This window comes from Mobula birostris, chromosome 13 (assembly GCF_030028105.1).
Source record: "Mobula birostris isolate sMobBir1 chromosome 13, sMobBir1.hap1, whole genome shotgun sequence".
NCBI lineage: Eukaryota > Metazoa > Chordata > Chondrichthyes > Myliobatiformes > Myliobatidae > Mobula > Mobula birostris.
Window position 1 is genome coordinate 42,738,608 of NC_092382.1, and position 18,521 is coordinate 42,757,128.

The 18,521-nt window shown below is 45.7% G+C and overlaps 1 non-coding gene across 1 annotated transcript; it reads left to right on the forward strand.

Moving 5' to 3' along the window:
- The first annotated feature begins 145 nt into the window (after window positions 1-145).
- LOC140208807 (U2 spliceosomal RNA) lies at window positions 146-336 on the forward strand. The gene has a single exon (XR_011888942.1). It is a non-coding gene; the product is annotated as a U2 spliceosomal RNA (small nuclear RNA).
- Window positions 337-18,521: the final 18,185 nt, after the last annotated feature.

An 18,521-nucleotide genomic window follows, 5' to 3' on the forward strand; every position in this document is an offset into this window, starting at 1 on the left:
CTTATGTCAAAGATTGAGAGAAATTACACCAAATCTACTTCAAACGTTGGAGAGAAGTAGGATAAATCGGTGTCCTGTAGACAATCGGTCCAACTTAATAGAGGGAAGACTAGCAGGATCCAAAAGGGTCCGGACAGTTGTGGATATCGCTTCTCGGCCTTTTGGCTAAGATCAAGTTTAGTATCTGTTCTTATCAGTTTAATATCTGATACGTCCCTTATCTGGGGACCATATATTAAATTGATTTTTGGGACAGGGAGATGGACTAGGGGCTTGCTCCGTCCACTCCGCGCATCGACCCGGTATTGCAGTGCCTCTGGGAACGGTGCACCTCCCTTTCGGGGAGACTAACAACAAATTAAAAAAAATAGAATTCTGTTATTCGCAGGCAGGCTATGGGGTTATATTTCTTCTTTCTGCCTCGTACTTCTTGCAGGCTATGTTTGTTTTTAAATGAGGACACACGTAGGCTTGAGTGGGTAAAGCAGTTTATTTACAGAATATTTAGGAGCCTCTTGGACCACCACATGGAAGAAAGAACTACAAGCGAGGAAACGGATTCCTCAGGTCTCAAAGGCAACAGAAACAACACGCACACAATTTACAGCAGTCGTGGATAAAGTCGGATCGGCAGTAAAACACACGCAGAGAATTAAAAAAACGAACCTGGGAATAAAGTACATACATATCCAAGGGAAAAGTCAATACGATGCCCCTTCACTGTACAGGCACGGCTCAATGCTATCAGGGACAATCACCAACCCTATTCAATGCACAGCCTACCAACAATTTTCTCCAGCGCTGTTCCAAGGTTCTCAACCTAAAATGAAGCAGAGTGGTCCCTCAGAAATGGCAAAGAGAGCGTCCAGCACACGGGGCGCCCTTTTAATGCAGGAAGGCTGAAGTGCCCGGCCCAGGTAATTCACAGGAACGCTAACGGCTCGGTGCCGGCAGAGTTAGGCTACGTCCACACTACGCCGGATAATTTTGGAAACGCCGGTTTCGAGTAAAAACGACAGGCGTCCACACTAAGCGTTTTTGAAAATATCTCCTTCCACATTAGACGGATATTTGGGCGAATCTCCTCCTACTGGGCATGCACAGGACACACAGAAAACAAGCGAAGAGGAAACGGTGTACTTAGTGCGCGTTTGTCCAGTTACAGACTAGAGAAACTTGAAAGGAATTGCTCTTGGCTCTCGCGCAGGACTTAAAACTTATATTAAAAAAAACAAATACCGGAGCGAATGGAGGCAATCAACAGGGAGTTCACGGACAGTATGACCCAGCTGACGACGAACATTGAAAAACTGACTAACGCTGTTGCATTAATAAAGCACCTTGTTAAATGTATAAAACGTCTGCATCAGCGTTATTTCCATACAATGTTACATTAGGCTGTTACACATTTATTGTCAGAGAAGTACTTGCATAAATAGGTAAACTACCTTCATACAAGCAAGGACAGAAAACAGGGCGAAGTGAGAATACGTATTTATTCAGTAAGTTATGGGTCAAAGTATTTGGTGAGTACATTTCTAACCCTTATGGCTTCAGTCTCGTCCGTCTGTTCTGAAGTTGTTAGGTGGCGGCGTTCAAGAAAACAACGAACATCTGTTCCAGCACGTCATGACAGCGTTTTTAAATAGTCAAAAAACCTCACTTTACAATTTAGCTGTCACGCCGTTCACACCGACTGCGCGTTATAACAGCTTGCGCAGTACCAAGCAGAAGCAGAAAAAAGCATGGTTATTGTGGTGTTGTCACGACAACGTTTTTAAATCTCTCCGTTTACCCCGTACATACTACGCCGGATATTAAGCGTTTTCACATTTATTCACTCTGTAGAGTGTTTTCGAAAATTTCCGTTTTGGGGGGCTGAAAACGCCGGCTCAGTGTGGACGGGAGGGCAAAACGAAGAGAAAAAGCTTCGTTTTCAAAATTATCCGGCGTAATGTGGACGTACCCTAAAGCTGATTACAAAGGCCAATTACCCGAGGCCATATCCAAGGCTAACTAAAGAGGCCAGTGGTTAGGTGTGCAGTGATGGGCGAGGAGGGGTCAAACCTTGATTGGCAGGGGGCGTGTCTTCTGACCAGGAGTGGGCAGTGCTGTCACGTGACAGTCACGACCCCTCCAGTACAGTCCACCCCTCGGTAGCCACGCCACTCACCAAGCGTTACCACAGTGAAAAGGAAAGGAATATATCTTAATGGAAGTCTTACACTAACTATTTCTAAAGTTAACGCTTTTTGTGACTAAAGATAGGCAGACGTGCTCTTAATAATTGGGCAGACACAACATAATATACACACAGCGATGATAACGAGAATGGGTGCAATCGACCAGTTGCCCACCACCCTACCGCCACAAAGCTCCTTCCACAGGGTGTAGAGGTCAGGGTTGGGGATCCATGTCCATGTACAGCTGCCTGCGCGTAAAACGGGGAGGGGTTGTATCTCCAGCCCTTGCCTCTGCCCTACGGACCAGGGTGGGTGCCCCCCGCTGCATCTATTCAAGCCCTTCCAGGACGGTGATGGCATCCCGCACGGTCCTCCCGTTAGCTGGTGCCATGAGGGGCAGTATCACTGATTTAAATCGGGGTGCGCGGTGGTGACCAGTATCCTGTTAGGGCACCGGTCACCCGGGTGTTTGCTAAAAAATTACAGTCGCAGGCTCCCTGGTAGATGCCGTTGACCAGCGCACACTCTTTAACAGCCCGGGTACCCTCACTGACCATACCCCATTGCGGGCGCCGGTGTAGATCCCACTCCAGGAGGGTGGGGTACCGGACCCTCACAGCGGTCACCAACCGATCCCACAGGGTACAGCCTTCCCTGATCTCCGGCTTCGGCACCCATAGGGCGTTGTTGATGCGTTCTTGGTCAGAGAGGCTCCCCAGGGAGCTCGCGTCTCGAAGAGAGAGGTTCATGTTGCCTCCCCCCCCACCCCCTCATCCCACAGCCGGAGCAGCCCAGCGGGCAGGTGCTCGCGACGTGGGTCCCTCTGCTCGGACCAGTCAACCGGTTTACAGTGGTCCGCCAGCGCTCAAATCCCTCTCTCGTCGGTCCACCCGGGAATCCTATGCTCGGTGTCTGTACTGGCTTTTTTGCCCGTTCCAGAACACTTTCTCCACGCAGCGCCAATTGTTGTAAGTCAGGAAACAGATTCTGCAGGTCTCAAAGTCAAGGGTTCTGGGCTCACAGTCTGGGTAGTGAAGGATTTTATTTACAGAAGGCAAACGGGGGAAAATGGCAACAGAAGCAACACGCGCACAATTTACAGTAGTCGGATCAGCAATAAATCACATTAAATCGCGTGGGGACAAAGTACACACACACACAACCACCCTTGACTCTGTGCAGGCACATCTCTTCTGCTTAGGGACAATATCCACACTCCCAACCCTATTCAAAGCACAACTCACAAACAGCAGGGTGGTCCCTCGGAGGCAGCAAAAAAGAGAGAGGGTCACGCACACGTGGGCTCCTTTATAGGACTGGAAGGTCCAGCCCAGGTGATTCACAGGGAAGCCAATGGCTCGGTGCCAGCAGGGTTAAGCTGATTACAAAGGCCAATTGCCCGAGGCCAAGTACAAGGCTAATTAAAGGGGCCAATGGTGAGGTGCGCATTGATGGGCGGGGTGGGGTCAAACCTTGATTGGCAGGTGACGCGCCTTCCGACCAGGTAAATGGGCAGAGCCGTCACGTGATAGTCCTGACCCCAGTACAGACGCCAGCTGCGTTTCATTGGCTTTGTATCTGTAGTCGCCACAATGACAATAAAGTTGCGTCTAGTCTGATCAAATCACTCAATTCAGACCCAAACAGGAAATGTGCAGGTTTCATTCAAATCAGTCTGTGTTTATAAACACTCATTTCTATTTACATTCCTCCGGCCTCACTGGACTGGAACACTGAAACACCAAGTGAGAAACAGCTCATTCAGCCCCTCTAACTATCAACAAGATGGCGACTGCTCTCCCCTCTCAGCCACATGTTTCTGCCCGATCTTCATTTCCTCGATCCCTCCGGTCTCCACACATCTGCCAGCCTCTGTTTTATGTGAGGACGATCACTGAGTCTTCACCGCCCTCTGTGGTGGGGATTTACAGACATTCACCACCCTCGGAGTGGAGACATTTCCCCTCATCTCAGTCCCAGACAGTCCACCCCCTTTCTCAGAGACTGGGATCCCTGGTTCAACCGATAATGGCAGACATCCCACCCTGCAAAACTCATTTCAGGGAGGTAGCATCCCCGCCCCCTGCAACCCCATATCTACTCCGTCCCCCCCCCCGCCCCCCGTCGATCTCCAAGGGTTTATGTACTACTGTGTTTAATCATCTTGTCTAATCTGTAAACCAAGTTGGGTATATGCAGAAAATGTGACATTAAAATATGTACTTATATTATATTATTATGTTTATTCTATTACAACTTTAAGCAAGTCTACAAGGAGTTCGGCCTCATCACGTAGGACATCAATAGCGTAGCTCCTCAGCAGCCAGCCTGTGTGTGTTGCTTGAAATTCCAGCATCTGCAGATTTCCTCGTGTTTGTGTAGTTTAAATAACGTTGGCTATGCTAATGAACAAATGACACCTGTTAAACTCACCTCAACATGTCTTTCACATTTTGGCCCACCATGGGCAATAGAAAAGTCACTGTTGCAAACAGTGCAGTGAGCAACATTGTCATTATTTTTGAGGTCGACTGTAAAGCCCATCCACAGAGAAAACTGATAGGTCTACTTAACAGGGGTCCCCAACCTTTTCTGTACCGCGGACTGGTTTAATATTGACAATATTCTTGTGGACCGGCCGACTGGGGAGGGGATGTGGTGTTAATCACGACCGGAATATTGGTGATAAGTCAACCATAAGTCACTTATAAGTGGCTAATACACTCAATTTCGTTTCTAAAAGGGGTTATCTAACGAATTTAATATTAAATACACAGCGCATATTTTCCTCACATTAATAGAGTGATAAATCAATTATAAGTCAATAGCATCATAACATTTTAAGTAACGTTTGGATATTAAACAGCGCATATTTTCCTCGTGTGAACATATAAAATCATTGCAACACACCAATATCACTGAATCAGTGGGAGCCCTGGGCTTGTTTCCCTGCAACAAGACGGTCCCATCGAGGGGTGATGGGAGAGTGTGATACTCGAAGGGAGTTCCTTATGTCCAGTCTATTCTGCAATTTTGTTTTCATTGCAGAAAACCCTGCTTCACAGAGATATGTTGGAAATGGAAGCAATGTTTTCAGTGCTTTCGTGGCTATCTCAGGATATTCAGCCTTGACTTTGATCCAGAATGCCAGCAAAGATGTTACGTCAAACATACTTTTCAGCCCGCCGTCATTTGCAAGCTCGAGGAGTTGATCTTCCCGCGCTGACATGGATGACGCGCGGGTAATGACCTCGCATGCGTTCGAGTTCAACAGTGGGCGTGACAGGGAATGAGGAAAGGTGCAGCGGGCTCATATCGCCATATCATATTGTTTCCACCACTCTTAGCATGAAGAGAGACCAATCAGGATGCTCGCTCTCCCTCTCAATAAAATCAATTTCCAGGATATTGTATATAATTTCTGGGCATCAGAGAGCCACTATCAATATGCGGGAGACTCCCGGAACTTCCAGCAGAGGTGGGACGTCTGTAATGATGCTGTGCATTTCAATGTGTTCACCTCTCAGTCATCCATTCTCTAAATCAGCAGTCCCCAACCACCGGGCCGGGGACCAGTACTGGGCTGCAAAGCATGCGCTACCGGGCCGCGAGGAAACAACATGATTTGGCAATATGAGTCAGCTGCATTCCCTGTCACGCCCACTGTTGAACTTGAACGCACGCGAGGTTATTACCCTCACGTCAACCATGTCAGCGCGGGAAGGAGATCAACTCTTCGAGCTTGCAAAGGACGGCGAGCTGAAAAGTATGTTTGACATAACACCTCTGCCAGCATTCTGGATCAAAGTCAAGGCTGAATATCCTGATAGCCAAGAAAGCACTGAAAACATTGATTCCATTTGCAACATATCTCTGCAATGAATGTAATGAAAACTAAATTGCAGAATAGACTGGACATAAGGAACTCCCTTCGAGTATCACTGTCTCCCATCACCCCTCAATGGCACCGTCTTGTTGCAGGGAAACAAGCCCAGGGCTCCCACTGATTCAGTGATATTGGTGTGTTGCAATGATTTTATATGTTCATAAGAGGAACAACATGAGAGAGGTCTGGAGGGGGATGAGGACCATCACTGGGTTCCGGCAAACTAGCAACAGAGGAGTGGAAGGCAGTGTGGACAGGGCCAACGAACTTAAACTCTTCTTTAACAGATTTGACATTGTGATCCCTGCCCATCCCCAACATGAGCCATCTGTTGTCGGCCCCCAACCAACACATATTCCACTCTCCCCTCCTACCCCTCCTCACAGTCCCTCACCCTGATCTCATGACTATACCCCTTCCCCACACAAAACCACCATGGTGGGCTTCACAGCTGAACAGGTGAGAAGACAGCTGAAACATCTCAACCCAAGCAAGGCTGCAGAACCGGATGGTGTCAGTACCAGGGTGCTCAAAGCCTGTGCCCCTCAGCTATGTGGAGTACTTTGCCATGTATTCAACATGAGCCTGAGGCTCCGGGGGGTTCCTGTACTGTGGAGGACGTCCTGCCTCGTCCCTGTGCCAAAGACGCCCCGCCCCAGCGGCCTCAATGACTACAGACCGGTGGCATTGACCTCCCACATCATGAAGACCCTGGAGAGACTTGTTCTGGAGCTGCTCCGGCCTATGGTCAGGCCACACTTAGACCCCCTCCAGTTCGCCTACCAGCCCCGATCAGGAGTTGAGGATACCATCGTCTTCCTGCTGAACCATGTCTGCGCCCACCTGGACAAGCCAGCGAGCACTGTGAGGGTCATGTTTTTTGACTTCTCCAGTGCATACAACAGCATCTGCCCTGCTCTGCTGGGGGAGAAGCTGACAGCGATGCAGGTGGATGCTTCCCTGGTGTCATGGATTCTTGATTACCTGACTGGCAGAACACAGTACGTGTGCTTGCAACACTGTGTGTCCGACAGAGTGATCAGCAGCACTGGGGCTCCACGGGGGACTGTCTTGTCTCCTTTTCTCTTCAAAACTTACATCTCAGACTTCAACTACTGCACAGAGTCTTGTCATCTTCAGAAGTTTTCGGATGACTCTGCCATAGTTGGATGCATCAGCAAGGGAGAAGAGGCTGAGTACAGGGCTACGGTAGGAAACTTTGTCACATGGTGTGAGCAGAATTATCTGCAGCTTAATGTGAAAAAGATTAAGGAGCTGGTGGTAAACCTGAGGAGAGCTAAGGTACCAGTGACCCCTGTTTCCATCCAGGGGGTCAGTGTGGACATGGTGGAGGATTACAAATACCTGGGGATACGAACTAACAATAAACTGGACTGGTCAAAGAACACGGAGGCTGTCTACAAGAAGGGTCAGAGCCGTCTCTATTTCCTGAGGAGACTGAGGTCCTTTAACATCTGCTGGACGATACTGAGTATGTTCTACAAGTCTGTGGTGGCCAGTGCTATCATGTTTGCTGTTGTGTGCTGGGGCAGCAGGCTGAGGGTAGCAGACACCAACAGAATCAACAAACTCATTCGTAAGGCCAGTGGTGTTGTGGGAATGGAACTGGACTCTCTGATGGTGGTGTCTGAAAAGAGGATGCTGTCTAAGTTGCATGCCATCTTGGTCCATGTCTCCCATCCACTACATAATGTACTGGGTGGGCACAGGAGTACATTCAGCCAGAGACTCATTCCACCGAGATGCAGCACAGAGCGTCATAGGAAGTCATTCCTGCCTGTGGCCATCAAACTTTACAACTCCTCCCTTGGAGGGTCAGACACTCTGAGCCGATAGGCTGGTCCTGGACTTATTTCATAATTTACTGGCATAATTTACATATTACTGTTTAACTATTTATGGTTCTATTACTATTTATTATTTATGGAGCAACTGTAACGAAAACCAATTTCCCCCAGGATTAAAGTATGACTATGACTAATATGCGCTGTGTGCTTAATATCGAAATGTTACTTAAAATGTTATGATGCTATTGAGTTCTAAGTGATTTATATAACCATATAACCATATAACAATTACAGCACAGAAAGAGGCCATCTCTGCCCTTCTAGTCCGTGCCGAATGCTACTCTCACCTAGTCCCACTGACCTGCACTCAGCCCATATCCCTCCATTCCTTTCCTGTCCATATACCTATCCAATTTTTCTTTAAATGATAATTATCAAACCTGCCTCTACCACTTCTACTGGAAGTTTGTTCAACACTTACTTCAAGCTCCCCTGTCCTCCCCTGATAATTGACTTATCACTATATTCATGCGAGGAAAATATGCACTGTGTGTTTAATATTAAATTCGTTAGATAAACCCTTTTAGAAATGAAATTGAGTGTATTAGCCACTTATCACCTATATTCCAGTCGTGATTAACACCCCTCCCCCGAGCAGAATTGCCAAAAACGATTTGTAGAAAAAAATGTGCAGGTCACGCATGCACACTGGTGCCCGCTCAAGGCTTCATGGTCATTGTAGTCCTTCACAGGGTAAACACCATGTATTTGACTGCTAATCTTGTCCGTTGGCAACCCTACACCCCCCCACCCCGGGTTGGCCGGTCCACAAGAATATTGCCAATAATAAACCGGTCTGCCGGTCTGCGTTGCTAAAAAGGTTGGGGACCCCTGCTCTAAATGAAAGGGTTATCATATTTGATCGTTCTTCATATGATGACCCCACCATTCCAGGGATCAGTCTGGTGAATCTTCATTGCACTCTCTACAGCAAATACTCTCTAACCTCTTTGTTAATCCTCTATGGAATTAATTTCCATCTTCTGCAGCCCCGTGTTGCCCCAAACACTCACCTCCCACCCCTGTCACTGTTTCCACCTTCCCACCTCCCCCTCACCTGGATCCACCTCTCACTCCCCAGCTCTTGCCCCATCCCCACCCCTCACCTCTTTTCTCTGACTATATCCCATCTCCTCTCATTCCAAAGAGAGGATCTCGGCACTAAATGTTGACGTATAATAAAACCTAAAATTCGGTGAAGCTAAATCTCCATTCTTTTTAGCTTTTTGAAGGTGAACTTTATTTAGTTGAGAATGTTTGTTTTTCCATATATAAGGAGACAGAGTAGAATCAAGAGAGTCAAAAAAGGTCTCAGGAATAAAAATGGGTAAGGCCTGAAAAAGATAAATGAATATAGGCAAGATATTCATTTTAATAGAATTAATTTGGCCAATCAATGATAACAAGAGGGGCGACCAATTTGATAGTGCCCTTTTTACATAATTCAGCAGGGTAAGAAAATTTCCTTTGAATATGTGTTTATAATTCTTAGTAATTGTTACACCCAGATAGGCACATTGATTTCTTACAATTTTAAAAGGAAGGTTAGTGTTAATAGATACCAAATTATTCAAAGGGAAAAGTTCACTCTTATGTAAATGCAATTTATATCCTGAAAACTGGCTGAAACAGGAGAGTAAAGAAAGCACAGAAGGTAACAAAGTCTCAACATTAGAAATAAAAATCAATAGGTCATCCACATGGGGAAAAACTTTATGGGTAGTACTTCTTAAAATACCAGTGATATCACCAGATTCTCAAAAAGCAATAGCTAAGGGTTCTAAAGCCTGTCTGGTTCCACATTGGAGTTTAAATGGTTTAGAATTCTGAAAATTAGTAAGAACCCGAGCAGAGGGAGATAAGTAAAGTAATTTAATCCAATGAGTGAAATCGGGCCCCAAGTTAAAATTTTCTAAGGTTTCAAATAAATAATTCCATTGAACCCGATCAAAAACCTTCTCAGTGTCTAAAGATATCACGCATTCCAATATCTCCTTATAAGGAGAATAGATAACATTAGGTAAATGACGAATATTAAAATGGGAGTACCGATTTTTAATCAATCCAGTCTGATCATCAGATATAACCATATAACCATATCACCATTACAGACGGAACCAGGCCATCTCGGCCCTTTTAGTCTGTGCCGAACTCTTACTCTCACCTTGTCCCACCAACCTGCACTCAGCCCATAACCTTCCATTCCTTTCCAGTCTGTATAGCTGTCCAATTTAACTTTAAACGACATCAAACCTGCCTCAACCACTTCTGCTGGCAGCTTGTTCCAGGCAGCTACAACTCTCTGAGTAAAGAAGTTCCCCCTCTTGTTACCCCTAAACTTTTGCACTTTAAATCTCAACTCATGTCCTCTTGTTTGAATCTCCCCCACTCTCAACGGAAAAAGCCTATCAACGTCAACTCTATCTATCCTCCTCATAATTTTAAATACCGTACCTCTATCAAGTCCCCCCTCAACCTTTTACGTTCCAGAGAATAAAGACCCAACTTGTTCAACCTTTCTCTGTAACTCAGGTGATATAATAGCTGGTAAAATATTTTCAATCCTACGAGCCAGAATTTTGGATAGAATTTTAGTATCAACATTAAGTAGAGAGTTTGGTCTATATGAAGAGCATTCAATTGGGTTCTTATTCTTTTTAAGAATAAGCGAAAGAGAGGCTTCATAAAAAGATTGTGGCAGCCTACCCAGCTTAAAAGAATCCCAAAAGACTGAACATAAATGAGGTATAAGCAGTGAGGAAAAAGCCTTATAAAATTCTCCAGAAAATCCATCAGGACTTGGATCCTCCCCTGAGTGCAATGAACGTACAGCCTCAGTAAATTCCTCATAAGAAATAAGTTGATCCAACTGTTTTCGGTTATCAGCAGAAAGTTCAGGGATGTTTAATGGTCTAAAAAAAAATCATTACAGTATTATCTTTAAGAGGGTCAGAACTGTAAAGTTAGAATAAAATTCTCTAAAGGTATCTTTTATTTCTAAATGATCAGTTGTCTTATCACCATCAGCATTACAAATTCCTTTAATTTGCCGTTTAGATATAAAGGTTTTTAATTGGTTAGCCAATAGTTTACCTGTTTTGTCTCCATGAATATAGAATTGACTTTTATCTTTTAGGAGTTGAATTTCAATTGGCTATGTTAAAAGAATATCATAATTAGTTGTAATTTCAACACGCCTTTTGTATAAAACAGGACCTGGAGCCGAGGCATATTCTTGGTCTGATTATTTCAACTGATTAGCTAATTCAATTCTCTCTTTATTAGCTTTTTTCTTAACACTTGCTGTATAAGAAATAATTTGTCCTCTAATGTAGGCCTTAAAAGCATCCCGTGTAATAAGACTGGAAGTCTCGTCCAGCGTATTTTCTTCAAAAAAGAATAGTTTGTTTCTCCAAAAACTTTTAAAAATCCTTATCAGAAAGCAAAGTTAGATTGAAATGCCAAACGCAAACACGAGGAATTCTGCAGATGCTGGAAATTCAAGCAACACACATCAAAGTTGCTGGTGAATGCAGCAGGCCAAAATCTGTTTATCTGCGGGAGACCAAGGAGGTTTAAAGGTAAAAACACAGCAATCTCTGAAACAGCAATCTCTTTAGATTCACAGGATCGAACTAATGAAATCATTTGGCTATCAATAAAAAAAATCAATCCTGAAATATGTATGATGGTTATTTAACCTCATTCCCCTTCCTGACTCTCACCCAGTTTCCTGTGTCCTGCACTTTTGGTGTAACTCACCTCTCTTCATGTCATATCTATCATCCGCTCTGACTCCTGAGTGATCCAAAATTCATCCATTTCTGGCTCCACCTCCTTAACATGCAGGACTGCAGGGACTCAGATATGTCAGGGTATCAGGGACACTTGGAGGTCTCCCCACCTTCTCACCAATGTCCCCTCTAATTTGTAATGATCAGTGTGTGCAAAAATCTTGCGCTGTGCAATTTTCACCCAGTGACAACAACATGCATAAACTGGATTTTATATAGCGAGGTATTCATTTCAAAAGCGAGCAAATCATTGTTACTAAGAGCTTTGATCTCCCCTAGGTTTGATCAAGTTCATCTGCACTCTCACACAACCTATGTAGCAGGCCTATAAGCGGGTAATGAAGGATTTTTTTTTTCCACCAGAGCTTTTGCACACTGCCTATATTTGATTTTCTTGCTAAATGATGCTTTAAAATCTCAGATTTCCAAATATCACTCCACTTCTCCCCACTTGCAAATTCTCCAGCAACTTTTGCATCATCACAATACACACAGCTAACACCAGTTTCTGCATTGTACTTAAATATTTCCCCAGAACCCTCCCCCAGGTGACTGACTGTGGTGAACTCACTGATGGCAATGCCAATCAATATGAAGGGCAGGGCAGTAGTCTGTCTCATTGGAGTCTGGCACATTTGTGATGTGAAAGCTTTGCTCAGCGCAAAGGTGTTTGATATCATTCTGTACCCAGAGAGAATGGGTCAAAACATGTTCTCTCGGATAGAAAGGTTCAGAACAGGAGGAGGTAGAACAAGCAACACAGACAAAATGCTGGAGGAACTCAGCAGACCAGGCAGCATAGATGGAAAAGTGTACTAATGCTGAATTCCTCCATCATTTTGTGTGTGTTGCTTGGATTTCCAGCATCTGTAGATTTGCTCTTGTTTGTGACTGAAGGTAGAACAAATGTGATTTTCTCAACAGCTGATGTAAAAGATTTTGATCCCTTTCTCCGAGTTCCGAATCCTTGCATTTGGATAGCTGGAGCTCAGCTCTGTCTGAGGGATACATTAGCTCACATTCCCTTTTCAGCCGGAAGCTTCCCGGGGCCCGTGTACGGATCGTGGGGCTGAGAGAAAGGGAAGAGAACAGGACTGTCCCGGTATTGCGGGCCACGGTGTCTGCAGATCACAGCAATTAACCCTCAGTCGGTGTTTAAAAGTTACGTCCGGAGATATTCTTAACCACAGCCGACCTAGCAAGGGCCTTTCTGTACTGCGCGCATGCGCGATATTCGGGAACGGCTCAACCCTGACGCCTGCGCATTTGATCGATGCTTCAGTGACAGCGAAAATTGTTCACGCAGAGATTTCTGAGTAATCACGGTGCCATTGAAAGTTTCTGCAAGTACCGGTTCTATGTCCATACCTCAGTTTTTTTTTTGTGTGTAGAAAACTCAGCAGCTCTTTTAACGCAGGAAGCAGCTCCCATGAAACAATACAATTAATATCAGCAAACTTTCCGCGTGTCTAATGCCAAAGTGGAACGTTCTTACAAATGCAGATATAAAACACAAGAGATTCTGCTGTTGTTGGAGATATAGGCACATGTACACAAAGTGCTGGAGGAACTCTGCAGTTCAGGCAGCAACTAAGCAGAGGAGTACACAGTCTAGGCATGCTGAAAGGGCTCGTCCTAAACGTTGTCTATTTATTCCTCTCCACACATTCTGCCTGATCTGTTGATTTCCACCAGCAGAAATTAACCACCTTCTTTTTTCAATCAAACAGTTTCAAAATGTTTCTGATCTTTCATTTGTAGTCACATTCTGCCGGTCTGATTCCTCTTCCTCCTCCTTCTTGTGAACTCCGGACCCATCTCTCTCTCGAGCCCCAAAGCCCTGACTCAGGCTGGCATCTCCGGTTTCTGACTCTGCGCCATCGAAGATTCACTCACTAGTCTGCTGTTAGACTTTAGAGGCGAATTGCAACAACCCAGCTGTCTGAGGCACATTCATTTGAGATGAGTGAAAATGACCCAAAACGTTGAAAAAAGCAGGGAAGAAGGAGTTTAACCACCTTAGTCCGGAGCCCTGGGGAACGGCAAAACCACAGTGAGCTCATTGTCTTATTCAGCCTGGAGAAAAACATGAAAGGAATTCATGCAGGTGTACAAGATGATGAGAGTCATTGATCATGTGGATAGCCAGAGGCTTTTTCCCAGGACGGAAATGGCTAACAGGAGGGGGGCGTGGTTTTAAAGTGCTTGGAAGTAGGTACAGAGGAGATATCAGAGCTAAGTTTTTTAAACAAAGCGTGGTGTGTGGAATGCACTGCCGGTGACGGTGGCGGAGGCGAATACAACAGGGTATTTTAAGAGTTTCTTAGATTGCTAAATGCAGCCGGTAAAAATAGAGGTCTCTGAGGTAGGGTAATTCTGGACAGAGTCCAGAGTAGGTTACATGGTTGGCACAACATTGTGGGCCGAAGGGCCTGTAATGTGTTGTAGATTATATGATTCTATGAAGTTCAAGGGAAATCTCTTCTCCGACGGAATGGTGACTAGTTGCAACCTGTCATCACAGGGAGACTGAGAGCGGAGCGGCAGAGATTGGTTTTAAAATACTGATATGGAACAGAAACATGGGCAGGGACCAGATGGGCCGAGTGACCTCTGTAGTGTACATTGTGAATGTGGTAGAGACAGGAAGTACCTGAGACACAGGATTTGATACAGAACTGATTTATCTTTCACAGATCCAGAATATTAAACACCAGTCTAGTTTAAGGCTAACATCAGCAGAACGGACTCCTCCAATGCTCAGTGACCAGGGTTCAGTCCTGGGTGCGATGAGCAGCCACAAGAACTGCAGAATCTGACAGTAACAGTCCCTCATGAACCTGCAGCTGCCTTCAGTCACCGCGATGATTAAACATTTGACACAGAGCTGATTTGAACTTCCTCCCTGATGTGAAGTTACTGGTGTTGCAGCAGCTGGGATAGTTTAGTAAAACTCTTTGCTCACTCCGGACAGAAATGTAGCCTCTATTTATTGTGAACTCACCGGAGCATCACAAGGTGGGTTAACTGAATGAGTCTCTTCGCACACACGGAGCAGGTGAACGGCCGCTTCCCAGTGCGAAGCTGTTGGTGTATCTGCGATGGCCGACTGAATCCCTCCCAAAATGAGAGCTAGGGAATGACATTACCCTGCTATCAACGTCATGGCAATATATCCAATCAGATCACGGACATGGACACGTGATCGGGCTCTCCTTGTCGCGAGTGGGGCGCTGTCTTCTCCAGCATCTCCGCCTCCACATTCAAGGATTGGCGGCATTCAAGCGCTGGTGAACTGACAGATACAGCGGAACTAACGTGATGTTGTGTTTGAGATTCCTATACACAAATCCTTTGAATTTTCTGCACTGTTAAAAGTTTACAAACCACGTCAGTGGGTGAAGGACAACATTTTAACTCAGATAATTTTAGTCCCCATGGTGCCTTCCGATAAAAACACTGTCACAACTCAAAACAATTGGAGGAGCAAGAGTTCATTTTCTGACTGGCTACAGTGTCGGCTTCAGGCACAATATCAAACTCTCCGTTTCTCTCACTGTATGAAAATGGATCATTCCTCCCCTTCATCCGTCTGTGACTTGGCTCAGTTTGTCTGTCTCCTTCGCATTCTGAGCATGCTCCACACACCCACTACGATCACAGTTTATTTACACGGCTGCGACTAGAGACCTACGGCTGTGGCTCAAAAGAGGGGAGCCATGGAGTCATCAGTAGCTAGCCATCTGGACACAAGCTGGGGTCTGATCAGCCCCGGCTGGATCACCTGGAGGAGGATGTATGATGTTGAAAGACCCGAAACACCCGATGATTCCAGGAACATCACTGAAGATGTGTCCAGAAACATCGGTAGATGTATGTACACAGCAGATTATTATGACCCTCCTGGAGTTGATGGTGGTATATTCAGAGTCAGTAATGTTATTGAATCTCAGGAGCAGGTGATTAAGCTTTCCCGTTGCAGATCGATAAACGGCCGGTGGTGCGTGGCTGGATGAGTAGGTCGTTTTCAGACTGGAAGGGGGTAGCGTTTGGAGTACCCCAGAGATCAGTCCCTGACCACAGTTGTTCACAGTTTAAAGGCCTGGTGGAGGCAGCGAGATGTGAGATGTCCCAGCCTGCTGGTGACACAGAAAGAGTGGAGGTGGGGGAGGGGATGCTATTCACATGCAATTTCGTAGCTTTGCAATCAGTACATAGTGCACTGTGGGGCTGCAGTGGCGGGATCCATTGCTGGGATCAGTTTACAGTCACTGTGGTCTGGGAGGATTTTGTGAATGAAGCGCCATTCTCCAATTTAGAATCTCAGGCCGGGGAGCAAGGGCTGTCGTTTGTATATGACGCCCCCACTGTTGATGTAGACAGGAGCATTACATCATAGACAACCATGCGTTGATGTAGACAGGAGCATTACATCATAGACAACCCCGCGTTGATGTGGACAGGAGCATTATATCACAGACCCTGCGCCCCCACCCTCGACTGGTGTTGTAGACAGGAGCATTGTATATGTAAATTGTATTTATGGCATTGTGATATCCAGACACTATAGCCCTCCACGACCTCTCTATCCAGGCCTTTGAATATTCGACTTCATTCGTAGATTTGGCCACAGGACCATCAATACTGTCATCCGATGCATTGACATAGAACGTAAACAGAAACGTTGCCAACACAGACCCCTGTGGATTTCTGGGGTAGTAATCTCAGGATTACTGCCTGCGCCACGTGCTAGCGATGTAAGAATAGCGTGATCAGGCGTATTAATGTGTGGCTGAGAGACTTGTGCAGGGGGCAGGGCTTCATATTCCTGGATCATTGGGGCCTCTTCCGGGGCAGGTACGACCGGTACAAAAAGGACGGGTTACACCTGAACCCAAAGGGATCCAATATCCTAGCGGGCACATTTAATAAACCTGTTAGTGAGGGTTTAAACGAATTTGGCACGGTGAGTGGGTTTGCAGCAAGAATGTCCAGGTTCTGAGGTTCTTTGAGTACATGGCCTGCTTTTCCGACGCAGGGAAAGTGTAGGAAGTGTCCATGGAGGGGAGGCTTGTTTCTCTGATGTTCTCCGCTCTCCAAAGTTCTCTGCAGTTCCTTGCAGTCATGGGCAGAGCGGTAGCCATACGAAGGCGTGAAGTATCGACAAGAAGCTCAGAGACCTCGGCCTTCACCCTGCCTTGTGTAGCTGGATCCTGGACTTCCTGTCAGATCGCCGGCAGGTGGTAAGAGTGGGCTCCCTCACCTCTGTCTCTCTGACCCTCAGCAGTCATACGTGCAGGGTTGTCTCCTTGGCCCCTTCCTTTACTCACTGTGCACCCATGACTGTGTCGCCACCCACAGCTCCAAACTGCTAATCAAATTCGATGACGACACTACATTGATTGGCCCAATCTCAAATAGTAACGAGGCAGCCTACAGAGAAGAAGTCATCACCCCGACACAGTGGTGTCAAGAAAACAACCTCTCCCTCATGGTGACAAAAACAAAGGAGCTGGTTGTGGACTGCAGGAGGAATGGAGACACTGACCAAATTCAACATTTCCAAGTCTGTTATTGACACAAAATTCACATTTTAATATTGATCCTGACACAATGTATTTTATATATTGTTAATGACATAAAACGTATTTATAGATTGTGACTGACAGAGAATCGTATAATCTGTGTTCCGTGTGTTATCTGAATGTACTTGCCTGTGATGCTGCCACAAGTCAGTGTTTCTCTGTACCTGTACCTTCCCGTACTTGTGCACTTGGCAATAAATTCAACAGGACCTGAGAAAACTCAGTGAGATTTGATTAGTGATGATCATCTTGGCAGCTCGGTAGGTCGAATGTATGAGACAGTACACTGTTAAATGCAAAACCCTGAACAGTGTTGATGATCAGAGGAATTTAAACTAAAAGTTCATCGGTCCCTGAAAGAGACTGCACAGATTGATTGAGTGGTTAAGAAGGCAAATGGCGTGGTTGTCTTTATTAGTTGAAGCACTGAGTTGAAAAGTCGGGAAGTTGTGTTGCGGCTGTTACGAGCCTGCGGTCGGACTGTGACTGTGTCTTTAAGAGCGCCGGAGTGAGGAGGCGGGACTATGACGTCAGTCACAGGCTGACGGCGCTAACTGTGGATTTAACCATAAGAGAGAGAGAGCGATCTGCAGACAGGCAGTCGGCCGGTCGAAACAGAGAGAGAGAGACTGGAAAAGCTGATAGCTTCAGTTTGTCGCAGCTGAGACTTGGAACTCTCCTATGCCCACAAGAGTGAGTTGATCATCGGTACACGGAACCACAACGAATGTGTGTGGCTATCACTTCGTATAATCCACAGGAGATCAATCCAGTGTGAACTCTGTTACTGCTGGTTCGTTTCTAAAACGTTACAGTTCGTAACACAGCTTTATAAAACTAGTTAGACCACATCTGGAATGTTTCATACATTTCTGGTCGTCCCCATTCTCGGAAGGATGTCGGAGTTTGGGGAAGGTGCAGAAGAGGTTTACCAGCATACTGCCTGGATTGGAGGGCATGAGCTATAACGAGAGGTTAGACAAACTTGGATTGTTTACTCCAGAGCGGAGCAGTCTGGGGTGGGACTAGATAGACGTTTATAAGATGATGAGAGGAATAGTCATATTCATAGTCATACGTTATTGATTCCGAGGGAAATTGGGTTTCGTTACAGTTGCACCAACCAAGAATAGAATATAAATATAGCAATATAAAACCATTAATAATTAAATAATAATATGTAGTTTATGCCAGATGGAAATTAG